This window comes from Aulonocara stuartgranti (assembly GCF_965226115.1).
Source record: "Aulonocara stuartgranti genome assembly, chromosome: 7".
Taxonomy (NCBI): Eukaryota; Metazoa; Chordata; class Actinopteri; order Cichliformes; family Cichlidae; genus Aulonocara; species Aulonocara stuartgranti.
Genome location: NC_138945.1, coordinates 2,647,973 through 2,664,647, shown reverse-complemented (window position 1 = coordinate 2,664,647; position 16,675 = coordinate 2,647,973). Strand labels below are relative to the sequence as shown.

Here is a 16,675-nt window from a genome sequence, read left to right as displayed (position 1 = left end):
AATTATGCTAATTAAATGCATCGTAGTGCTATCAAAGGGCTAACGGGATGATCCTTTGAACAGATGTGATGAAATCCTGCTTCCATGGTTCCTTCTGCACATCCTCCACAGAGAAAATAACAAAGTCAGTATGATAATCGTCCCGTTTTCCTCCCCTCACAGCAGATGGCTGCACGGAGCCTGGTTATGTTAGAGGCTTCTTCCTGTTAAAAAGGAGTTTTTCCTTCCCACTGTCACCAATTGCTTGCTCATATGATTGTTGAGATTTCTCTGTATCATTGTCGTGTCTTTACTTTGCAATATAAAGCACCCCGAGGTGGCTGTTGTTGTGATTTATTGCTTTTTTCTAGTAAATCTGACTTCCTCATCATCGACAGGAAAGAAATGAAAGAGTAACAACCTGTGACACTGATCCAGGTTGAAGTTCTGTTCATAGTTCATAAACCATTTAATGGGAATTTCAAGTGAACGAACAATTGCACAAATTTTGTTGCTTGCATTTTTGTATTTTGACAGATTAGTTCAGTTATGTGCTGCACTAGTGAACATAGACACCAACATGTTGCACAACCTACACACATGAAGTCATTGTGATCACCGATATCTAAGTAGATCCATAAAGATCTTTGCATCCTTGTTTCATCTTCAGCTTCAACATTTAAAATGTGAACGGAGATTCTGAAGGTTTCACATGAACTACAAGTGAGCTACAAAAAAAGCTGCAAATACAAAATGTGCCTGAGGCCAGTCACACACCTGCAAGAATGCAGATCTGTGCTTGTTGTTTCTGTTGATCTTCTGCTTTTTAATCAAAATTTAATGAAATGAAAATGAAACGTGTCGTCCTCATTCCTGTACTTTGATTTGACTCACTAGTTTCATTTTCTCAACTTTTCAGTGTGAAGCAACAGAGAGAACATAAAGATCCAGTTTCATCAGCCCGTTCAAAGTGAATGACAGATGCAAGAGTTGAAGCCTGAAAGTGCCATTCACTCCTTACTGTTGCCATGTTAGCGGGCTTCTCAGAGCAATGCTGTACCTAAATAAACCCGGTCGGCTGTTTTTCATCCCCGTCTTTAATGCTGGATGCGTTTTTAACATCTTCAGCTGCATCGGCTGAGTTTAGCGTTAACAATCATCACAACGCTGCACAAAGTCTGAGGCGACTGAAAAGTTCATGCACATTGTTCTGTGATGTCCCAGTGTTGTTGATCCTGGGACATCCATCAGTATAACATGGAGTCACATCCCATCATGCTGATATTCAGAGATCATTTTTCAGAGCTGACGAACGATGATTGCGAGCTGTCAAATAACCTATGAGAGCTGATAAGACTGCAGGTCCGGTGAGTACGCACTAACTCATATGGTCTCCCTGCACGCTGGCTGTTTTAACAGCCATCATTATCAGAGTTCAGTTAACACTGACGGGTCTGCTGTCACTTACCACATTGCCTCATTAATGGACTGACAAAATGTCACTGGCAGCGCTCAGGTTGGAAGCAAGCATCAGCAGGCTTAATATAACGCAGCATATTAGAGCTAAGATGCAAAATAGTAAAGTGGTGATTATGCCACTTGTCACTAAATAAAATAGTTTCGTGTAAAAACATCGTATCTATGTTTATCTGAAGTTTTATTACTGGACAACGGTTTCAGGGGATTGAGCCCTTTATAGGCAGGTTATAACAACCAGCCCAGGCCCAGCACACAGAAACATGTGCCAGTTCATCCAGCTCTCATTAACTTAGATGTTTAAACTTGAGCCTGAGGAGAATATTTGGGTTTCTTTGAACAGCTACAGCATGTTTTCAACTGACTGCTCAGCTCTACAGAACTTTCTTTTTTCAGCAGTTTTCTCGCGGGAGGCTGGGGACCTCACTACAGTTCTCTGAACCACTTAACTACATGAACTGTTGAGGTGAACTGTGCAAAGTGCTTCAGAGGTGAGCAGCATCTCCCTCAGCTTGAAATGACAACATTTTCTGGAGGAAACCAGAGACCATTGAAGGTTTTTCTCTGCTGCTTCAATGCAACAAACTAAGCTAAGTAATTCTGTAAGTCTGCACCTGAGATAAATGCTCATATCAGTATGTTAGTATGCTTAATAAGGTGCATCTGTGCATGCTAATAGATTTTATTCTGCAGACTTTGCATGTGTAACTCTTGTAGTGAACTGAAATCTATGTAAAGAAACCTGAATCTCTAAAACTGAACTGAACTGTAACCTTGCGGTGCCACTAGGTGAGCAGAGTCACTGCGATGTGCTCGAATGTTTGTAAAAGTGTTACAGAAAAAAGTCCAGTAGCTGCTGAATAATTTGTGGCCCAACAGACTAACATCACCAACTCTGGAGCTGTGCTGACAGCATGCTAAAAATGTTTCCTCATTATTCCATTCCATGCAGTCCGTCCAAAATTCCTGTTCTATAGGTGACATATTGTGTAATATATTCAGAGGATGTTGCCACTTCTGCAGAGGTATGCACACTGAGTAGTTTCTGCTCTCTCTCTGCACTAACTTGGATTTGTCAGACGCAGTCTTCACCAGACTCTTGTTCTTCGTACTTCCAGCTGTTGCTCTGAAGTTTCCTGTGAGCAAATACTTGAGCAATGCCTGCATTTAAACCTGCAGGATGTGATTAAAAAAATGATAACAGAGCGTGCACAGTTTTCATTGCACCAAGTTTTCTCCCTGGACTTATTTGCAGTTTGAAGCTTAAGAAAAACCTTGGGTACACAGAGCCGTACAGCAGCGGAGAGATTAACAGAGATGGTTCTCTGATTTCTCTGAAGCAGGGAGGGGATTACCTGGCAGTGGGCAAAAGAGTGCAAGATAGTATCTTTAACACTGCCCAGAAAAGCAGAATTTTATAATGAGCCTTCGAAATCCCTCGCCCTCTGCAGATTTCGAACCCTTACAATCACTTTCCACAACAACTTTTTGTCACTTGACATTACAAGTTATCGAGGCAAAAGGCTGGAGTGCCTCCTCCAGGTTGGTGAAGTGCTGCTGCTCCAATAGAGGAGTTCAAGTATCTCAGAGACTTCATTAGTTCATTAGTGGAACGAGAATGGAGAGTCAGACTGACTGACAATCTGTTATGAAGAGAAATATGAGTGTGAAGGCCAGGTTGTCCTTTTGCAGCCAGCCTGATCTGCATCCCCGCCTTCTCCTTTGACTACCAACTGTTCTTAGTGACCAGATAAGAATGAGATCATGAATACATGAGTTCAGGACTTCAGCATGTCATTGGCAGCAAATGTTTACAAGTATTAGAAAGGTTTTATGTGATTTTTTTCAGCAGATTTTTGTGCACCAGCCAGTTTTTTACTGTCCGTGTCTGCAGAGTTTAATTCCCACTGTCCGTGATCTGATGTCCACCATGTCTGTCTTGCACTCTTTTCCCCACTACAAGCTAATCTTCTCTACGCTTCAGCAAAATCTGCCAGGACGACTTCAGAACACCACCCAGGGGAGGTATTTTGCAAGGAATTCCCAGATAACACAGTGTAGAGATTATGTTTCGTGTTTGGCTTGGAAACACCTCATTTCCTCCCAGAAGAGCTGAAGGATGTGGCCAGGCAGAGGGAGGTCTGGGGGTAGGTACTCAGACTGCTGCTTCTGTGAACTGGATTCTTAAAAGAGAATGCATGGATGTATAGGCAGAACTTTCTAGATTTTTAATTACCCCCAGAATGACAGCTAAGACTCGTAGCACCAAGTTAATCAATGATTTAGAAGGACTCAGAAACTTTAGAAATATGCCCCGCTGCCCTCGAGCTGGTGCCCTTGTAGAGCTCTTGGCATTATTCAAAATATTATTTTAGTTTGCATAAATTTTTCTGATACAACCAAGAACCAGCTCATATTGTAAGTTAGGATGAGTGAATTTCCACCACACGTGCAGTGGTGTTAGATAGTAAATGGTAAATGGCCTGTATTTGTATAGTGCTTTACTTGGTCCCTAAGGACCCCAAAGCACTTTACACATTCAGTCATCCACCCATTCACACACCGATAGTTGTCCTTGGTCCATGAAAGTTCCCAGAGGCTCGGTGGCATGTTGTGGTTGCCTTTATCAGGAAGTAAAGGCTTCCTTGGAGGATTTTCCAAACAGTAGCACTGAGTTTGTGAGTTGCCTTTGCTGTCATTTTTGAGCTGATTGAACATTTGCTCAGACTAAAGGGTTCAGTGCATAAACCATGCACCTATGGGATTCTGGGAGCTTTCGCTCTCTTTCTATTTGTCAGCAATGCTGCTATATATTTTCCTTCTTCATATTAACTCTGACAAGCCAATTTATCTGCACGGAGCTAATTCATTAGGAAAACAGAGCTGCTGTAGGCTACGGGCATAATTACTGTTTCTAAAACTGCAGTGATGTGAGGAAGTTGACTCGTTGATTAGAAACTTTACAAGAACAGAAAACTACATTGTTTAACCTTGAAGTGCAATATGTGAGAACAAGAGCGGGGAAGTATCGTCGTCAATGTTCAAACAATCTTTGCAAAGAAAAAAAAACGGCAAAATGCCGCCTGTCTGTGGCTCTGTGAATAGCGTGCGATCCAAACCCACAATTCATGATATAACTCTGCTACTGTATGTGTTTCAAGATAAGCTGCAAGAACGTTAACTGAACTATGGTGCAATATATTTGGCTTCTGAATCTTCTTGATCGACATATAGTCTGAAATCATTGGAAAATCAATAAAGATTCATGTTTTTTAGTATTTTAATATCTCCAAACATCTGTACCCTGTTCATTCAAACCATCACAAAGGCCACTAATGTGCCGGACATGTGGGCCAAAACTCGAATGGAAGAAATGCAAGAACACCATGGAAACAAGGCTTTTCCTGTGTTCAGTGAGCAGTTTTATTAAGAATAAATCATGTGCTGTGAACACTATGTCTGCGTACTACAACTCACTAGACAAATATAGCGAATGCAAAGATGAAAGTAGCCATGGTGACGTCGCTCGCTGGTTTGTAGACTTATTCTGAATCATTGCTTTGTTGCCATATTTAGAACTGAACTCTCAACTAACGCTAACAAACCTGAATATTGAGCTGCAGTGACAAATGATGTGTGTCTATATATAAACACTTATTTGCACATGTACTTAGTTTTAACTGAACTCCACTCTTACAGCTTCCACAGGAATTCTTGATGTACTTGATGAACTGATCATCAGCAGTTGTGAGAAACTCTGTAAAAGCAGAAGTTTTGGAGCATTCGGAACTGTGTTTAAAGAAAATACCACAACCTTCCCAGGAGGGGGCGCCTCAGCAGACTAACGCGTTATTAAGTAACGCGTTACAGTAATTACGTTATTATTGTGGTAACGAGCACGGTAACTAGTTATTATGCCAAAATCAAGAACGCGTTAGTCGTTACTGGGATGTAGATAGGGTCGTTATTCGTTACTTCGTGTGTTACCTCGGAAATCGGAACACGGACCTGGGAATGATGTCACACTCGAGTAAACAGCATTCTGGTTAACCTCGTCAGAGAAGTCGGGATTCCAATATGGCAATGCCCTCGAAAACGGTTGTTTTGCTAGCCCTCTACAAAAAGAAATTACTACTAAACACATATGCAGCCATAGCTGGACTCGGTGCGCCTATGGTAAGTTTTCCTTTTGATATGCCGATGTTTATTTGTTTTCCGTAACGGTATAAACAATGAAAGGTGGTGGATTGGCCAGATGCTGGCAGATGTGTAAAAAATAACTCAACTGTTTAGTGGTGGCACCGTGGAGCTTCCACAGATTCAGTAACATTAGCAAGTGGTGGAGGCCAGCAGGTGGATGAAGGAAAACGGGACGCAGGAGGAGGAGAGACCCGAGGCGGCCGCCGGTCCGAGTGTCAGGTGAACTGAACTTCAGGTAAGAAGTTATGACCAGCAGTCTATCTGGGTCAGATATAAACCAAGTTTAGGTGGAGTTTATTTTAGCTGTGCTGACTTTTTACAGTCAGTTACAATAACTCATACTGCCTACTAGCTAGCATGATGGAGTTTATATACAGCTGAGTGGGTGCTATGATGTTACTGATAGTGAACTTTATTTTGTTCATAAGGTTAGTTAGTAGAGTTGCCAACCGTCCTGTAAAAAACAGAATCATCTCGTATTCAGAGAAAATATCACACGTTTCGTATTGAGGTGAAAAGGGACAAAGTTTGTCCCGTAATTCAGCTACAATGAAAAATACACAAAGGTGGAGTTATTCTGTGTCAGCTGCCTCTTCTCCTCTCATTCTCCCCCTCTCTGTCCTGTTTCTACTTCAATCATGAAACTGATCAATGATCAGCTGATCGGCTCTCTTGTTTGTTTATCGCCCACTTTGTGCCAGAAACAGGAAACCAGCGGATGTCGCGCTAAACAACAGCAGCACGTTTAAGCTTGATCAGCTGTTGTTAGAATATATTTAATATTAATTTCTAGTATCAGCTGATGTTTGCTGGAGCCACAGCTGTAAAGCTGCTGGTCATGATGTCGGTTTGGATATGTGGTGAGAGGGAAACATGAAGATGAAACCAGGAGATGTCCTTACTGAACCATCAGAGCTGAACAGTATGGCGTTATTTTTGTGCCACTATTCTGAGCGCATGTAAAAACAATTTGCAGGTGCAAGTGTTGCATTTTGAGGAGAAATTTATTTTGAGCGAAAAAAAGCTAAATTTGAGTGAACAAAATTCATTGCTGCATGCAAAAACTGTATTTCAGTGTTTGCTGTTATCCACACACACACAAACACACACAACAGCAGCTCCTCTCGCTCAGGTTTTGTATTTGCGCTCGCTCGCAATGTGTTGCTTGCACTCTCAACATTTCTGCCCGTGCGCGCTCAACTCTTTCTCTACACCGTTATATTTGTGCCACAAAACCAGCCAATCACAGACTTGGATGCAAAAATATCTGATTGGCTGTTCTGGTCTCCAACCAGCTCGAAATGACAAAATGCAATATCCCAGAATGCATTTGGTCCAAAACTCAAACGAGGCAGTGGCGAAGGAACACAGAGTGTCCGAGTTTGAAATATTACTCTTTCTGGGTCACAAAATAAACTTTTAAGATATTTTCATGCGAGAATGTTTCTGAGTAAACTTCAAATATCTGCTCGATTCATCAAGACATCACATATTTGCAAAAGTGCTCTAACGTTCTAACCTGTGCAGGGGCGGGTCTAGTAAAGTTTTGCCAGGGGGGCACAAAGAAATACTTTTCTTTCTTATTCTCATTTAAAATGTCTCGCTTTTAACAAATAATTATCTGAATCTTACAACAAACGATTGATAGATTGATACATATATATTAGGGGTGCAACGATACACAAAATTCACGGTTCGGTTCGGTTCGATACTTTGGTGTCACGGTTCGATATTTTTTCGATACAAAAAAAATGTTCATGCCTTTTTAATTTGTCATTTATTAAAATTATAAATATATATTTTAACTCAAAAGTACAGTTTTTAAATTTAACCCTAACCCTTGTGCGTGTTTTTTATTTTGACAGCGAATGCGCACCTGCGGACCACTTATGTGCAGCCCTGGTTATTTAGCTCGTCATATTGCAGCCACAGAAATTATTTTGTCCATGAAACCATAAAGCTGCACTTTCTTTTTGCCTTATAGTCTGATTTGTCATAACTTCTACGTTTTGTGGTAAGCTTTTCTTTGGCTGTCACTTCTTCACCCTGACCTGTCTTATTTGGCTCAGCAGAACTAAAATATATATCCTGCTGCTTTTACACAGGCACTCACATAAGCTCAGCGATTCTCTGCGCGATCAACCTCTCACATGTTTAAGCTGCGGGAGATTTCACTTGTCATGTTTGCATAGTAAGCTAACGATTAATAAGACGATGTCAGAGGAATTGGTGCACAAATTATCATCACTCACAGATCAGTGCTGTCGCTCTCTATACACCGTTCGCACGATTGCAAAGTGAAAGCAAAAAACAAGCGCAAATTCAAACGCGATTTCAATATGTCACATATTGACAGTGGCTCACCGATGCCAATGACATAATTACCCAGCTACATTTGCGAAAGAATGCAAAAGCATTGACATATATTTTTCCTTCCTACAATAGCCCGACGGGCAGGGAAGAGATAGATTTTGGTAGCCCGACTGGAAAAATCGCTAGCCCCAGGACGTCGGGCTAGCGATATTGCGAGCCCTGTATCTGATTGAGGAATCACTCATCTTTGGAAAAGAGAGTTTATTACAGAGAAATGTCTCTTTCCAAAATAAAAGCTATACTATACGCTTCTTCTGGGCTATATTCTCAGCAGCATATTAAACATATCAGGTCCCCATAAGGAGAATCATGTGCTAACGGCTGTCTAAATGACTCGGGTAAAGTTTGCATGCATGCTTGTCGTTTTTGTCTGCTTCCACTTGTCTTTGCACTAGGATGATGTAAATGTGCAGTCATATTCGTTGTGTTCCCACTAGTGCTTTCAGGTTAATCTCGTTGAAATGACCTTAACGCCACAACACGGCAAATCTCCGTTAACGAGCTACCCCTGATCGCCCTGTGCATGGGGCTAGACGGCCAACACGTTAACGAGCTAACTGCGCTAACACACTAGTTCCCACCCATGTAATTAAGCATTGCATGGCACATCCAACATACTGTTTTACTTTAGTCGATGACTCGCTTACCTTCAGGGTCATACGTCACATGAAAACCAAAATAATTCCAAACGCCAGATCTGAATGAGGGTGGGGGAGGTTCAAGTTGCCATGTTGCAAGGAGAGCTTAACTTCTGTCTCGCTAGCTTGCCCTGCGCTCTTCCTTCTGATGATGCTGTCTGTGTGGAGCGCTCAGTGGATCTGCGCTCGACAGTGCAGCCTAGGCGGAGTAGTCGAACGCAGATTCACTGAGCGCTCAACACAGACAGCATCGTCAGAAGGAAAGTTGATCAAATAAATTACAAATGTTGTATTGTTCGATACATATGCGTACTGAACCGAAAGCACTGTATCGAACGGTTCAATATCGATACGAATATCGTTGCACCCCTAATATATACCATCAAAACAGTGTACATCACTGTCACAACTGTGTTTATTTTCATTCAAAGGCTTTATGATTTTTGCTATAATGGTGGGCCGGTCTCTAGTCAAAACGCCCGGGCCGATGTTTTGTCCCAGTCCAGCTCTGTATGCAAGTCATCTGCAGTCTGGTGTTGCCTACATCTTCCTGTTCAGAAGGCAGAATTTCCGAGTTCTAAGTACAATCAAAGCACCACGACTGCAGTTTTTGTGTTGGATGTAAAAAGCGCACATGACACTGTGACGTAGGCTAGAATCTTGGCGGCAGTCGATGAGGGTCCATACGTGGGATTTCTCTCGTGGAAATATGCACATTATTTTTTCCTTTCTATTGGTAGGTGGCACAGTGCACTGTGGCAAGTAAGCAAGCTAGAAGACTGGCAAAGTTATGGAAGCAACACATTAACAAGAGAATTCTGAGTAAAACCAAAGTTACTTTCCCTAGTAACTAGTTACTCTGAAGTAACGAGTAACTGGGTTACTTTTGATAGAAGTAACTAGTAATGTAACTAAGTTACTGATTTAAAGTAACTTACCCAACACTGTAAATAAATGCTGCAAATCTCTATAAACTGATGACGAGTGGACCAAAGCCTCTCCACAATAATGTGAGAGACTGTTGAAGTCATACTGAATTATTGCTACTACTGGTTGTTCTACAAAGCATTTACTTCGGGTGTGTTTAGTTTTTAACACGACTGCATGCAAAATCTGAAACATTCTGCATTATTATCTGTATTTGTATTTCACAGAAATATTCCTTTAATTATTGCTTTGCAGCCACACAATAACCCATCATGATGTATAAATACTCTTCTGTGACACAGCTGCTCTATTACAGCAGATAACATTGCATTTCCCAAAAGGTATCAGAATTTGATAGCATCTTACAAAAGGAGCTTTAATTTGCTCAAGAAAGTCATTTATTTTGAAGATGTTGTGTGATTGTATTTTGAAATCAAATGACACCAGCAGATGATTTGGACATTTAATCTGTTGTATGATGAAACGTGCTTTCATTTAATAAAGAAAGATAACGGGAAATGTTCTGCGAGCGGCATCAAAAATGAAAAGAGTAGTGCGGCACTGAAAGCAATATTTCTATCAAAATACTCCTAATTGTTTCCCGAAGGCATTTCTCCATGAAAGTTATTTTACCCGATCCTCTTCAAGGTTAGAATAACTGAACCGTAAGTCTAGAAATACCTGCCTGATCTCTTCTTTTCAACCATAACTGGGTTACACGGCGTTTGCTTGGAACAGACACACATCTGCCCTTCTTCAGTCTAAAGCATAAAGCATCCCCGTGCTGTTGTGCAGTTCACTGGCCCTTCCGACGATTAGACACATCCATTTATTACAGATGTTTTCCTTTTCCCTTGTACATCTTAAGCGTACAATTACATCCAGGCAACTAGTACACCTTCCTCCTACTTAACTACTTTGTATAAATTCAACCTGACAGGTCATTAGAGGCACTGGTTACCATGGTAACAGTGATGGCACAGGCAAAATATTTGAGGCAGAACATACTTTCAGTTTCTTTTTTTAGCTTGACTGTGGTGGATGCAGATGAGCGTTTGTAAAAGTGCTCCCCCCCCCCCCCCCCCCCCCCCCCCCACAGGGCACATGACATTTGACTTGGTGTAATCCGCTCCCCAGGGATCCGCTCACAAGGTGGGTCGCATTTTTGGCTCTACATATTCATATTCATGAGCTTTGAAACGCCGTGTGTGTGTGTGTGTGTGTGTGTGTGTGTGTGTGTGTGTGTGTGTGTGTGTGTGTGTGTGTGTGTGTGTGTGTACCGTTTAGTTGAAGATTCAGATATATGATGCGTCGTCAGCTGGAAAGTCATGTCTTCGAGGCAGATTTCAACCTTGTCATTCGACCTTGTGGCTTTGTTAAAACTTTGTTCTTTTGCAGAGATTCATTTGAGTCTGCAACTCCTCCTTGGTCTCATCACAATGCACAGCTTGAATCTCCTTCGTGTGTGGAAAAGGCTTTCTTCGCAGAGGATTGGACCAATAACAGTTCTTTTGTAATAATTAGAAATAATGATGGTGGTGAGGGCAGAATGCAACAGGGCTTTTTTATGCACTGGCAATAATGTTTTATTCACAAAAGCAAAGAAGCTTCTCAGCAGCAGTTGGCCTGAAGAGCAGATTGCAGCCACATCTATCAAATATCTCAGAATGACGTCTAGGAATTCAGATCAACCTAGAACTTTAAATAACCCAATAACAGCAGCGCGGGATGCCAGAAGCCTCTCGCGCTCAAAGGCCTGAAAGATGTGAAATTAATGCTCTAAAATAATCTTACCTAGAATATGATGGCAGTTTTTCTGAAATGTAAAAATACATATGTGTAAAATCTTTGAAATAAACTATAGACTTAAAATTTTTCACCAACCAGCAGTTCCTAAACGTCTGACTGCAGTTATTTTACACAGCTTTTTGACACTTTTTAAAGAGAAAAGACTTCCACATAGGTCTGTGTGAACCTGAAAGCTTCTCACTTTTCAGTTATGTCAACATGATTCCCAAACGCACGTAATAGTTCTGGTCAATAAACAAACTAACATTCTTTTTAATTTATTATTTTCCATTTAATTGATTGTATTTCAGAAGGAAACAAAACTAAAGAAATGATGAGATTTTAAAATATGCTCTATTCTTCACTAGCAGACAGCCGCCCTACAGGTGTTTGTTCACAGGGCCACCTTAAATAACTATTTATTGGAGTCAGTAGTGTTGATGTAGCTAACTCGCTGATGTAAGGAGTTTGGAAAGAAAAGCACCTGGACTTGTTTGAGTTTCGTCATCCGAGAAGTTTCTTCAGTTCTGAAGCAAGTCTACAATTCCTCAGAACTGAAGAAGCTTCTAGTTTTTCTTCCCGAGCTCTAGAGTACCATGACCTGGATGACTGAGAACCTTCACAGACACCTAGCTCGCCAATAATTTCCCGGATGCCCCTCACCTGGGAGGTGTGTGAGCAGTGCAGCTGGATAGTAGATAGCATATATAAGCTTGATGTGTTTTAAAGAAAACAGACCATAGTTCATGTAATAGTATGCAAAACTAGTTCACGCATTTATTACTTCCAGGCTGGACGACTGTAATTCATTATGGCGCCAGTGTCCGGCAGCCTCGCCTCTGTCAGTGCGCCCCAGGGTGGCTGTGGCTACAATGTAGCTTGCCATCACCAGTGTGTGAATGTGTGTGTGAATGGGTGGATGACTGGATATGTAAAGCGCTTTGGGGTCCTTAGGGACTAGTAAAGCGCTATATAAATACAGGCCATTTACCATTATTATCAGGATGTCCTAAAAACTCCCTGAAAAGCCTTCAGCTAATCCAAAATGCTGCAGCAAGAGTCCTGACAGGGACTAGAAAGAGAGAGCAGATTTCTCCTGTTTTGGCTTCCCTTCATTGGCTTCCTGTTAAATCCAGAATTCAAAATCCTGCTCCTCACATACAAGGTCTTAAATAATCAGGCCCCATCTTATCTTAATGACCTTGTAGTACCATATCACCCCATTAGAGCACTTCGCTCTCACACTGCAGGCCTACTTGTTGTTCCTAGAGTATTTAAAAATAGAATGGGAGGCAGAGCCTTCAGTTTTCAGGCCCCTCTTCTGTGGAACCAGCTTCCAGTTTGGATTCAGGAGACAGACACTATCTCTACTTTCAAGATCAGGCTTCAAACTTTCCTTTTTGCTAAAGCATATAGTTAGGGCTGGACCAGGTGACCCTGAATCCTCCCTTAGTTATGCAGCAATAGACGTAGGCTGCCGGGGATTCCCATGATGCACTGGGTGTTTCTTCTTCAGTCACTATGTGTTAACAGACCTCTCTGCATTGAATCATACCTGTTATTAATCTCTGTCTCTCTTCCACAGCATGTCTTTATCCTGTCTTCCTTCTCTCACCCCAACCGGTCGCAGCAGATGGCCCGCCCCTCCCTGAGCCTGGTTCTGCCGGAGGTTTCTTCCTGTCAAAAGGGAGTTTTTCCTTTCCACTGTCGCCAAGGTGCTTGCTAATCCGGTCTTTAAGTGATGATGTGACGAATCCTACTTCCGGGCCTAAAGTAGTCTGCGTTTAATATGGCTTTTGTGTTGTTAACATGTTTAATGTTTTTTATTTTCTTCTATTTAATCTCAAAAAGCTCCTAAAACAGTCAGTGATCCCTGTTGACCTCCCTCGGCTTTTATTACCGCTAATCATTTATTTAAGCTCAGTTTTTAAAACCTTAGGATGTAACTACAGCCCAGCCCATGCAGCAGTATATGAATGACTAACCTCGTATTGTGGATGGATTATCTCAGTTGTTCTCCTGGCTGAAGTTTGGTCCTTTTACAGCATCCTGCCATGCGATTACATTTGTTCCTGACCACCGAGAATCCTCACAATAACTTTTATCGAGTGGAAAAAAGTTTGCGTGTTTATATTATGCTAACATAGCTGTGTCGCTAGCGGTCACGTAGCACATCATTATATACCAGCTAGCCAAACTTCAGTAACCCTACAAACGTCACTGCTGTTTAGTTTTCTGTCTTCATTTATGTTGGAAGTGATAGCAGAGCTGTACGTTTGAATTTGTTTCCAAAACCCCGCAGTCAGGACATGCTATATTGTATTTAGATAGAAGCTAGCGAGCTAACTCCCTGCTAACTTCTAACTCCGTTAAATGTCATAAATTCATAAAAAGGTTTTCACTGCCCTATGCATAGCCAAGAAAACTGTCCTCATGAACTGGAAAAATAAAAATAATCTTAATTCTAACCAATATAGAAATTAACTATTAGATTACATTAGTCTTGATACAGCCTCTGCCACCACATCAGATCAATTGCTCTGGGATCCTTTGATCAGCTCCATCACCTAGTTGGGGTGGGGGGTCATAGTTTGGTCCCGCCTTCACTGTTGTGATTGGTGTGGGGGTAGGGACAGGCTTAGGGCGTCGGGGGGTTCCCCGGAGGCATCTTCCTTGGGGGGCTCAACCCGGGGTAGCGGTCATGTCCAGGTGGGGGCTCTTTTGGCTCTCGGGTGACTGTTTCCTCGTGGCTGCGTGCAGCGGGGCTAGGGGAGGGTCTGTGCTGACGGACGTGGGTTACTGACCTGGTAGCCTGTCTGCCCCTGGGTGGGTCCGGGATGGGCGTGAGGTTCTGGGGGCGCTCCGTCTCTGGGCTGGGGCCCTGGCCGGGCCTCGGGTCCTGGTTTGTGTGTTTCCGGGGTTGTGGGCGGGTGGGTGCATGGGGGCCCATCCCTGGCGCAGGGTGCCGCCGGTGCGTCGAGCCGCCTGGGGGGCTCTTCAACTGGTGGGGGAGATTGTCACACCTTGCAGGAGCTTTCCTCTCCTCAGGAACTCTCTGCAGGAGGGGGAGATACAGGAGAGGTGGAGGAAGATCTCAGCCTGGGCGTCTATTGTCTCATGTAGTCTGGAAGATGAATGGATGGTGGGGTGGGTGCAGTTTTCTCTGTGGTGGGGTTGGGTGGACTGTCCCGGGCTCTGTGGGGCCGGGGGGCCCCGGTCTGGACGGGCCTGGGCCCCCTTTCCCTGGCGGGTCGCGGAGTATGGGAGTGCCTACTGGGGTCAGCGGGGGAGCTGGCCCCAGGGAGGGGTCAACTGCCCCTCCCTTCCTTCCCTCCCCATCTCCAGCTGCCTCCCTCTTCCCGCTCCACCACAACCACCCACACATGCAGGGCCTTGGAGTAGGGGTATGTCACCAGGGTGCAGAGGAGGCTACCCCCCCCCCCCCCCCCCGTCCCCTTCTGGCTGCCTCTGCCTCAATTTTATCCCACAACTTAGACATTCACATTATTCACACTCTCATTACACATACATATAGGATCTTGGGGGTGGGCACGATACACGGAGTCCAAATTACCATCAGGGTGTACACCTCACCCCTGCCGTCGTTGCCCACCTCTCAATGTTAAATACACGTAGACATTGAGGGCTAGCAGGAGGGACTATGCGCTTACCTGCTGCTCTCTGGCAGGTAGCTCCATGCCCTCCTGGGTTTTAATTGCACCTTAGAACACACATGCATCAACACTACAATGAGCGGGTGGAGGGAGGTTTGCACAAAGATGGCGCCGGTGAGGTCGGCTGCCGTCACGACTGCTCCGACCACTTTTTCTTTGTCTTTGTTTTTTAAGTTAGTTTTCAGCGTTTCTAAATTGGCAAAATCACCACCATTGGGTACATTAGGTATGACAGTGACACTCTTGTTTCTATTGGTTTACAATGTACTCACAATTCGAAGTTTTTAACTCCGGATCCGAGCTGGCCGAGTGAGATCTTGAGGAAGAACAAAGGGAAGCGGCGGCGGCCTAGAGGGAAGCGAGCCGGCGTCAGGAACAGGCTGAGAGCTCGTGCACACCGCACACCTCTGCCTAGCATCCTGCTCGCCAACGTCCAGTCACTGGAGAACAAGCTTGACGACCTCAGGGCCAGGGTAAAGTTCCAGAGAGACATTCGGGACTGCAATCTCCTCTGCTTCACCGAGACATGGCTGAACCCAGCGGTGCCGGACCACGCCATCCAGCCGGCCGAGTTCTTCTCGGTTCACCGCATGGACAGGACACGGGACTCGGGGAAGTCAAGGGGAGGCGGTGTGTGTTTAATGGTGAACAACAACTGGTGCAACAGTGCGAACGTTGTTCCTCTCACACGCTCCTGCACACCAAATCTGGAACTACTGTCCATCATGTGTCGTCCTTTTTATCTACCTCGGGAATTTACATCGGTCATTATAAGTGCCGTTTATATTCCACCACAAGCGGACACGGTCACCGCCTTATGCGAGCTGCATGAGGCACTCACACAGCACCGGACACAACACCGGGACGCTGCGCTTATTGTGACGGGGGACTTTAATAGCGCCAACCTCAAACGCGCAGCGCCGAACTTTTATCAACACATCACCTGCCCCACCAGAGGTGAAAGGACACTGGACCACTGCTACACTACGGTCAAGGACGGCTACAAGGCACAATCCCGCCCTCCTTTTGGCAAATCTGATCACGCCGCCATCTTCCTCATCCCAAAATACAAACAAAGGCTGAAACAGGAAGTTCCGGTTCAGAGGAAGGTCGCGCGCTGGACGGATCAATCGGTGGCCGCGTTACAGGATGCACTCGATGACGCAGACTGGGGCATGTTCAGAAACAGCTCCGACGATGATGTCAACGTGTTTACGGAAGCGGTTGTGGGATTCATCGGGAAACTAGCGGATGATACCGTGGAGACAAAGACTATCACAACGTTTCCCAACCAGAAGCCGTGGGTGGATAAAACCATCCGCGACGCTCTGAGATCCCGCACCGCTGCCTACAACACGGGACTCATGACGGGGGACATGGACCCGTACAAAGCCGCGTCATATAACGTGCGGAGGGCGGTGAAAGAGGCGAAGCAGCGCTACGGGAGGAAACTAGAGTCACAACTCCAACAGAGTGACTCTAGGAGCCTGTGGCGGGGACTAAGGACAATAACGGACTATAAAGCACCAACAACCGGTATGACGAACGCGGCCGTGACTCTGGCAGATGAGCTGAACACTTTCTATGCTCGCTTCGAGGCTGCAGCTAAGGACTCCAACA

The 16,675-nt window shown here is 44.1% G+C and overlaps 1 protein-coding gene across 1 annotated transcript in view; it reads right to left on the bottom strand.

Annotated features, from left to right (window-relative positions):
• The window catches only part of LOC309710874 (serine/threonine-protein kinase pim-1-like), a 67,832-nt gene extending 51,746 nt beyond the window's left edge, over positions 1-16,086 (bottom strand). Inside the window, exon 1 of the mRNA XM_082540704.1 lies at positions 15,999-16,086. The gene's annotated coding sequence lies outside the window, so the exon portion shown is untranslated. The remainder of the gene's footprint in view (positions 1-15,998) is intronic.
• Positions 16,087-16,675: the final 589 nt, after the last annotated feature.